This window comes from Stegodyphus dumicola, chromosome 1 (assembly GCF_044657685.1).
Source record: "Stegodyphus dumicola isolate Sdum_Otavi_A_Nest chromosome 1, ASM4465768v1".
In the NCBI taxonomy this organism is placed as follows: domain Eukaryota; kingdom Metazoa; phylum Arthropoda; class Arachnida; order Araneae; family Eresidae; genus Stegodyphus; species Stegodyphus dumicola.
Window position 1 is genome coordinate 103,428,363 of NC_140768.1, and position 9,745 is coordinate 103,438,107.

The following is a 9,745-nucleotide window of genomic DNA, read 5'->3' on the forward strand; positions in this document are numbered from 1 at the left end:
TTACATTCGCCGACAAACAATTTTTTTATTATTTAAAGTTTTAAAATGGGGATGCGCATTAGATTCGCATAAATACGGTATTTGCACTTCTTTGATAGGCTCTTAAAAATTCCTCAGACAAGCGAGATTCAACTAAAGGATAAATTAATGCAGCACTTTTATCTGTAGTGACGCCAAGGGTTTCCAGAGCCCGAATTTGTTGTTCCAAATTGTCATATAATGCATATAAGTTACTACAGGAATTACTAGAATTGGCATTTCTCAGGACCAATTTCAACAATTCTCTCACATATACTTTCACTTGCAAGCCATTTCGACCAAAACGAGCCTTCAAACATTCTATGGCCTTGGGATAACTAGCAGATGTAGGAGGAAAACTTTCTATAAACTCCCTTGCACGCGAACCCTCAACAGTTGCTTGTAATAAATATTGAAATTTATCACTATCAGAAATCGCAGTATCTTTGTCAATATTTTCAAACTGACTCCAAAAAATAACCATTCCTTAATTTCCCCATCAAATTTTCGTAATTCAAGTTTTGGAAGTTTAGGTGTACGCTTACATACATTCTCATTAATAGATTCATTCAAAATTAAATTTGAAGTACTTACATTGTGTAGATTCTGAAGAATATCTTTCGTTTTAGTTTCGATTCTAACGGCCTTGTCACGATAATCTTCAACAACATCGAATTCTGCTTCAATTTCGTTTCCGGACAGTGTGTTAAGATAACGTACGTGCGTATCTTCCAAACGTTGAACTTTCGAAACAAAAACATTAAGCACCGACTGTAATTCAGAAGAATTTATCTCACTTTTCTTTAAAATTTCTTCTAAAACATTGAAGGATTTTGTAAAAGCAGCTCTGTAAATCTTCCTTTCAAGTTTAATAGCTTCTTTAGCTTCCACTTTTATACTTTAGAATTCCAAACTAACGTCCCTTATGTTCCCTCGAGGGTACCATTAAAATATTCGCTTACGCGTCAAAATAAACTATTATGCTACCAGCGTATCATGGACTCTAAGAGACTACTAAAAATATTCCAAAATATTTCATTTATTTAATAAAACATCACTCTGGTATGTAACATGTCATTCTTCTTCAATAAGCCTAACTGCAGAAAACATATTTTTCTAATTCTATGAATTGTTTTGTTGCCACTTCTAAGAAACTAAACTAACAACAATTATTAGTGGCCAAAAAGTAAAAGTAATAAGTATTGTAAAATTATAAGTATAATTTAAGTAAAAAATTAAAGGAAAGTAAGTACAAAATACAAACTACATTCTTTTGAAATCCAACAATAGGCATAGCCGCTTTCGATTATTTTAAGAGTATTGACTTAGAATTCTAGTTTAATTTACTTCAGTTCTACAACTACAACTTATTATTTCAACTCATCCTCATTCTGTATATATCATTCTTCAACTTGTAAATCTGTAAATAGTTTTATTTACTTAAGATTTTACCTGTTTTAGACTTAGTTTAGTGTATGATTTTATGCTTCGAGCGCTAACGGCACTGCATTGGTTCTCAAAAGCCATTTTTCCTATGGACTATGTTTTAAAGCAAAATACAAAGTTTATATCAAATTAAGCAATTTTCTAGCTAAGAACTTTTAACGAAGTTTACTTATTTCGAAGCTGACCAACCAGGTGCTTTCTCAAGATCACACGTGCCTTCACGCCAGCATAGCGCAAGACGCAGAACATCCTTCGTATAGACTTTACAAACTCATGAACTTTTGTTTGACTTTCGCCCCTGTGTGCTGATGCACTAATGTACATCTTTATTAATTTTAAACCTAGCAAATGTACAATAGTTGTAATTTTCATATTACTGGTAAAAACCCTTGGTGGTTGAGGCCAGAAATAAAGATACGATCAAAGATCAAAGATCAATTCATTATTTAGTTAGTTGTTTTAAGAGTTTGTTTAGAAAACTGCTCTTGTTGACTGTAGCGAATTCGTGGATTAGCTTTGTCTAGCTGTTTTGAATTAAGCTATCTTTAACGTTTGAGTAGTTAAAAGGTAACTACTGTGAGATATTGTAATGCTGCACGAATATCTGAAGAAATTTAAGCATTTTTGTTGTGATAATAATACATTTTGTTCATTTTCCATCTGACTTGTGCATTCAATTCCTAACGAACCGGTATGCACGCAACAATATCATTAATGCCAGATAACTATATGATAGGATTGCGCTATTTGCATTGATATCTGTAATATATAAAGAACTACAAATGCTGTGAGGTAGTTGAATACAAGGAGGGAATAAGGTGAACATTTGTAACTCTTACAGATAGCGAACATTTTTCTGAAAAAGCGAAAATATTATCAAGATCTTTCACAATAATGTAATTTCGAGAAACTTAAGATATACAGTATTTATTGAAAGAATGTAGTGAAAAGTGTACACGTAAATAAGGTAGCTAAGTTTAAGAGTCCAAACAATAAAAAAACACTTGACACAAGACTGCGTAATGAACCGTAAGAATATATGATAAGGTACAGAAAGAAGAAACTGTAGAAGTAAGAGAAATATAGTAATTCACCTTTAAGTTTGCCCACATTATATATGGGCTTCATTTTTTGATAATGAGATTGTAGAGTTGCGCGCCTCCAACCTGCACGCAACCAAGAGGTGACTGTTGAAACTGGAATTTAGACAGAGTCTTGCTAAGGGTTTAAGTCCCTTTTTATTCAACTTAAGAAATTACAATTGCGTGCTCTTGACGCTCACAAACTACGCCGACCCGGCGTTAAAATAAAAATAAGAACCTGAAAAGAAATAATAACAAGACTCTAACTACGAGGCTCTCTAAACGTAACTAACCTCACCGCGTTTTACAATACCGCTGCTAATTCAGCAAACTTTGAATATCACGTTGAACGATTAACAATTCTCCGAGGCAAGCACACAGGCCGAAACGCGGGGTTCTTCAATTTCAGGCTAACTACCTCCGCGCTCGTGAAGTAAGGACAGCACACCTCGAACTCGTTTCCATTCTATTTAACTCAGAATACTTCCGCTGATAATTTGAATCCTTGCGCGTTCTACTAAAATTGACATACTCTGGCATTGGCAGTTCCAGGGGAAAGTAAGGCTTGACAGGAAAGATAGTTTAAACTTAAAATAAATGTTAGTTAAAATGAATATAAACCTTACAAGATAATTCAGCAACGCATGAAAAGGGACTGACATGTGACACATATCAAATTTACATGTCGATTTTAACTGCTCGGAATCGGTCCAATATGGAATATTTTCTATTAAATTAGGTCTCTTTACCAAAATAATATCATTTAAAGATAAATGTTTTGCTTTCGCTGATTTGTCAAAAATCGGCTAAAGTGCAGAATCGCTCTATTATTTGTTTGGCGAAATTTAGAAGAATAAGAATTGGATTTTTGCCAATTTTCTATGACTTTTTAAGTGAAAATAGGTCGATGTGTACATGGATTAAGTGAAGGGAGTGCGTAATGCCATTTTTGTGCAATTCTGGGATGTTTTCTTAAGTGAAAATAGGTCGATGTGTACTTGGATACCGAGTATGTGCAATTCTTAAAAACGCGTCAAGCAGCGGGCGATTCTGCACTTTCCCCCAAAAAAATCATTATATTTTGGCTCGGTACGGTTTCATTGTGGCAAAAGATGACTGTTATTTATATCAACTATTCTACCCTCATTAATCAATTCTTATATAATTCTATGATTTTTGGGAATTCTTTGGAGAACAGCCTTGACAACAAAAAAGGGGAGAAACCGCTTATTTCATCTAAATCAAAACTAGTTAGAAGTGGAAGGTGATTTTCAATCAAGATAAGACTACTACATACCACTTGTTCGATTTCTTTTTACTTCCTTGTACACAGTAAAGGAAGTATCGTAATCACGAAAAATTCCAGGTACCATACTTCAACGAAAATATCCATTTTGACCGCTATCGAATGCAATGTAACAATGTTTTTGCGCAACATCTGTACGGACGGACAAAATAAAGAACTCTTTTTTCCACAAAAAATTTATAAAACTGATTTAAAATGGATTCAAAGGAGTTTTTTCATGGCATTTGTATGTACCTCGCATAACTCGAAAACGAGTACATTTAGAACGTTGAAATTTTGTGTATAGGGCAACTATGAGATGTAGATGTGCACCTTCCTTTTTGGTGGCAATCGGCAGCACCATAAGTAAATAAATATATACAGGATGTCCACTGAACTGCGGTACCACCCGTCTCACTACCGAACGGCTGCGGCAATAGTCATAAAAGTGGTGTCCAGGTATAGTAAAGTGGCTATGCGCTACTAGATGAGCTAGCTTTCAGCGCCACCTGGTGGAAAACAGCGGAGTTAGTGTCCTATCTCGACAGCAATACGAGATAGGAAGAAAACGTGAATTACAAAGGTTTACAGCATCGTCGAATTAGTACGGAAAAACACCTCGTGGACATGAATGTTAAGAACAGAACATTTTAAACGCCCATTTGTTTTTTCCGAAGCTTTGACATCATGAAGCAATAATAGAAAGAAAATAAACAACCGTTATGACAAGCTACCTTTATTTTCGATGTTTTAAACTTCTCACCATCAGCTGAAATCCACATCTGGACCCTGGTTAGAATTTCATGTTGCACTCTGTAGCATAGGAGGTGACATGTTTGCACTAGCATCTGTAATAAGTCATTGAAGGTCCTGCGATGTTTGTGGAGGGATCGCATACACCTGCTGCTTAAAGTCCGCACAAGAATAAGTCCATTAGAGTCAGGTCAGGTGAATGTGGAGTCCACGCTTCGAAACCACCGTACCTGATTATTCATTCTCCGAATTCTCCATCAGCTACTTCTTCACTTGCGACGTCATGTTGGAACCATGTATTCAGGAGTGGAAGAACAGCAGGTTCTCAACCAAATCCGGTGTTATGTCTTGCAGAAGTTCAACTTTTCTGCGGCCGTTAACGTACCTCGGAAAATATTGAGCCGATTAGCCTGTTATTATAACACAAAACATTAATCGAAAACCGTATGTGATGTCAAACGTCGGCAGAACATGATGGATTTTCCAGCACCCAGTAATGGATGTTCTGCCTACTGTAAATTTCATTCCACGAACGCATGCCTCATCCGTCCACACTATACTAGCCAAGAATGTTTGTTGGACCTCTATCTGGTTCATGACAAAGTTGCATCATGCATTTCTCGGCATCCTCGTCCAGTAATGCTTGAGTAGGTGTTGGTCGGTATGAATAAGCATCTAATTCATTTAGGATTTTTCAAATTTTGAGAGGCCACAGTTTTCACTTACCTCTCTTGTGATGCTGTTTGGATATGTGAGGGCATATGAAAAGACATTTTCCGAATGTACTTTCCGCACTACCTTTAGCTGGTCACGCAGCCTGTCTCCCTCAAACGTTTCACAACCTGTAGGATGGTTTTGTATGAAGTATGCGGGCCTGCAGAAAACACATTGCCGATCGTGCCTTGCACCCACACTCACCGTAAAGCAGAACAATCTCACAGTAACTATTTTTTGAAAATCGCTCCATCACCATTATTTTCAACATAGAACCCCGAGGAGATAGTTTGTAGCTGTCTCAGATGAACAGATGTGACGTTTCATACACTATTTGCATAATTCACAAATTCGCACACCAAGCTGAAGTTGCGTTGAGTTGATGCGTTTTGTGACACGATTGTACATGATCTTCATATTATCTACTATGTTTGTAAAGACAATCAGTACAATGATGCACCCCGCGGAATTTGAAGCACGTTTCTCTTGACTGTGAATTATAAGTGACACCGCTGTGCCGCTATGCGGTATCGTTTTTCGTCTGCAAGATAATCTTTTCTCCTTTCGTTCAGGATTTCATGACGTCACAGTTTGAGAAACCGTGAAAAGCTTGTAAGCTATCTCATCAAGTGGCGCACAGTCACTTTATTCGTTCACTAGAAATAGAACGCTGAAAACGGTTCACGGTTTCTCAAACTGTGACGTCAAGAATCCACCTGTAATCCACCTGTGAATTATAAGTGACACCGCTGTGCCGCTATGCGGTATCGTTTTTCGTCTGCAAGATAATCTTTTCTCCTTTCGTTCAGGATTCATGACGTCACAGTTTGAGAAACCGTGAAAAGCTTGTAAGCTATCTCATCAAGTAGCGCACAGTCACTTTATTCGTTCACTAGAAATAGAACGCTGAAAACGGTTCATGGTTTCTCAAACTGTGACGTCATGAATCCACCTGTAAGCTATCTCATCAAGTAGCGCACAGTCACTTTATTCTACCCTAAACACCAATTTTATGAATACAAATTCGGCAGTTAAACGGGTGGTACTGGATTTTAGTGGGCAGCCTGTATATCTGTTACTCGACTTCGTGAGCTGTATTTTTAATTCTTATATGTTGGTAAATTGTACATCCCCCCTTTAAAATGATTGAATTATGCTGTCCTTACCTTCCGGTTAAAGTTTTTATGCCTTTAGTTAAACCTGCATGGAACATTTGTAGAATTATCTACAATTTAAATGTTGTTTAAGTGCAGCTAAGCCTCATTTTTTTACCATATAAGCCATATTTGTTTATATTTGAACCTTAGAAGAATAGTAGATTTATTGCCAAGTTATCAACAATTTAAAAGTTGTTTAAGTGCAGCTAAGCCTCATTTTTTACCATATAAGCCATATTTGTACCAAGGAGGTTAGAATAGAAGGAGGGAGGGGTCGCAGTTTCCTCCACTATCGGGGAATGAAACTCCACCGAACAAGCGGCGTCCATCTTTTTAACTCAAAACGTTTCATTACGGCAGTGAAACGTACGTGTTTTTAAGCTGTTCCGTGCATGTATTTTCCACTAAAAATATGTAAAATTTATAATGAAATACTTCGCTATTGTTAGTTTTTTGTTTTAAAATTATAAAGATGATATCCGTAATTTACTACGTACAAAAAATCATTAACAAATAGTTCGAAATCTAAATGCATGTGCATAACATTAAAGCCTTTAAAAATAATGTTTCTGCATATTTCAAGAATTTGTTTAGGTCTTATTAGCAACTTGTTGGCTGCACTTTCCAGTTTTTCCTCTAAGAAGTGATATTTCTGATTTATTCACAATATTGTAATTTATTCAAGAATCATTTAAAATATATTTAACCTGGAATTAATAACAGATAATTATCTAAAAAAATAGTCACAGGTTGCATTTTTTTTTTAAATGAAAGTTTAAAAAGATTCTTTTCACGACCAACAACTTTATAACAACAAGAAAATAAATATTAATAAAATGAAACAGATTTATGTGAATTCATTACGGATTACGATTTCTATGTCACTTAAGCAAGCAAAGCATTGATATAAAACAATATTTTCAACAAAATCACTTTATGAACACAGAAGGCTGCATTGTATCATAAAATTTACATAACAATTTACTTTTCATCACAATTTTAATGCCAATTCCGACAGATGGATATGATGCATGTCCATATTACATCTGGGCACATAGTTTATCAGATTATGTTGGATATGAGACTGCAACAGATGCACTGCTGTTAATGCTTCATCACAGGTGTTTATGAAAAAATATTATATATATATAATATTATAAATATTATATATATATAATATTATATATATATATAAATATTATACATATATAGTTTATATTAGATGTTTACAACAGTGTGCCTGCTTATCATGATATTGTGATATGCAAAAATTTAAAAAAAAAAAAAAAAAGTTTCCTTGAATGATGAATCATTTTTCACATTGGTAACAATGTCACCCAGAGCTTTCACTTTTGAGCCCATGTACCACAGAACAACTCAGGCCAGTGGTAGAGTTACAACCCTTTGGGGAATGTTCTTATGGGCTTGCCTGTGACAGATAGACACCAGAGAACAAACATAGCATGACGATCATCGACTATGTGAACATCACTGGTAACCAGTTATTCTCTTTCATGTATTCTGTTTTCCTCGTGGGAAATGATTCCTCCAGCAAGAAAAAATTTCTTGTCACAAAGCCGGAATCACGCTACAGTGATCTAACAAATTTTCTAATAAATTTAAGTAAATGTCTTAGACTTGTACCTTGCCACAGATAAATTCCATTCAGCACATCCAAGACATCATGGGACCACACCTCACTAATCACTTTCTTGTATTCTACACCTATTGTAAGACAGCTGTTTTAAATCTGGCCATTCCAGTAGTGATTAACAATTATGTTCAGTAACGTGCTTTAAATATATAAATCTTTCTTTCCTTCCTTAGCAGATGGTATATGACATTTCCGCAATATTTTCTTTAAAAACATAATGTAGTTACTGGCTTTAATCTTTTCAATTAAAACGATTTTTTAAAAGCACACATTCATAATTTTATTGAATAGCTTGATATATTTTATAGAGATTTGAAAAGAGATAACGCTTGATTAGAGCAATAACTGTCAACACTAAACAGCTATCAAAACAATAATCGTCAAATAAATTTTTCATCATTTGTGGTACATATAAAGTATTTAATAACATTTAAATTATCTATAGTGCAGTAAATGTTTGTTTATACTCATACTTTATATTTCTGTTAATATAACGGTAAAACATGAAACAAAGACTGTTAAACTAAAGGCCTTAACCCTTTAATGACCAACGTCCTGTAGACGTGATGCAACAATTCCACACTTACCAGCCCAGCGTCGCTTATACGCGAAGCTTTCAATCTCTTTCAGGCCTGTGTCGCGTATGTGTAACTTGAAAATGAAACAATTTTTTAAAAATTTTTAAATGCCATTAGATGGTGTTAAATGGTAACTGTTTTCACATTGGGTTAAGTCATGTGGCTTTTGATCTTCATGTATGTGCATCGGTTTCTGTTCTGTGCTCCTGGTTTTAACAGATTTATTGGTGTAAAAAACTGGGAATCACAGCTCTAAGTTACAGGAACACCGGCGTATTTATTTTGTTAATATTTTTTTTTTTTGTCTTTCATTTTATTCTTTGCGTTTTTCATTATTAGAAAGTGGGGAAGTGCATCCAGCTTAATGTTTTCATTTATTTTTAAAGAGAACGCGAGAAAACACATTTAATTGACTAAGCAGGTGTAACGTCGCTGAACTTTGGGGATGGAAAAACTCGGACCAGTTGTCCTCTTTTATATTTACTAAAAAGCCCAGCAGTCATACGAAATGACCGCTGTTCTAGATGTCACAAATTGTAATTAAAATGATTTGTGCAAAGCTGTCTGCTAATTCAAACTGAATTACCCCGGGCAGGCGGTGAGGACACACCTTTGCATACTGCCCCACGGGGCTTCCCCCTTCTACTTGCTTAAAGTAGAGAGCAATGAAGGAAACCACTGGCGGTACATTTCTTAAGAGCCACCGCTAGCTCTTAAGGTGATTTAAATAATAAAATGTTAATTCACATGTCAAAGATCTCTTTGTACACAACATTTCTTTTGTAAATCTTTCCATCATTTTTAAACTCGCCTTGCAGAGGACCATCAATTATTTTTAATTTTATGTTCGTTCTTTCACAAACTCTTGAACAAGCAACATAAAGTAAAAAGTGTCCAAATGCAGGCTCAGGTAAAAAAATGCCAACACGCTTTAGCGTCTGGCCCTGAGAACTATTGATGGTCATAGCAAAGGCAAGTTTTATAGGAAATTGTCTACGTCTCAATTTAAACGGCAACCCTGTGCCGTGGCAACTTCACCCCATTGGGTAAAGTTACGC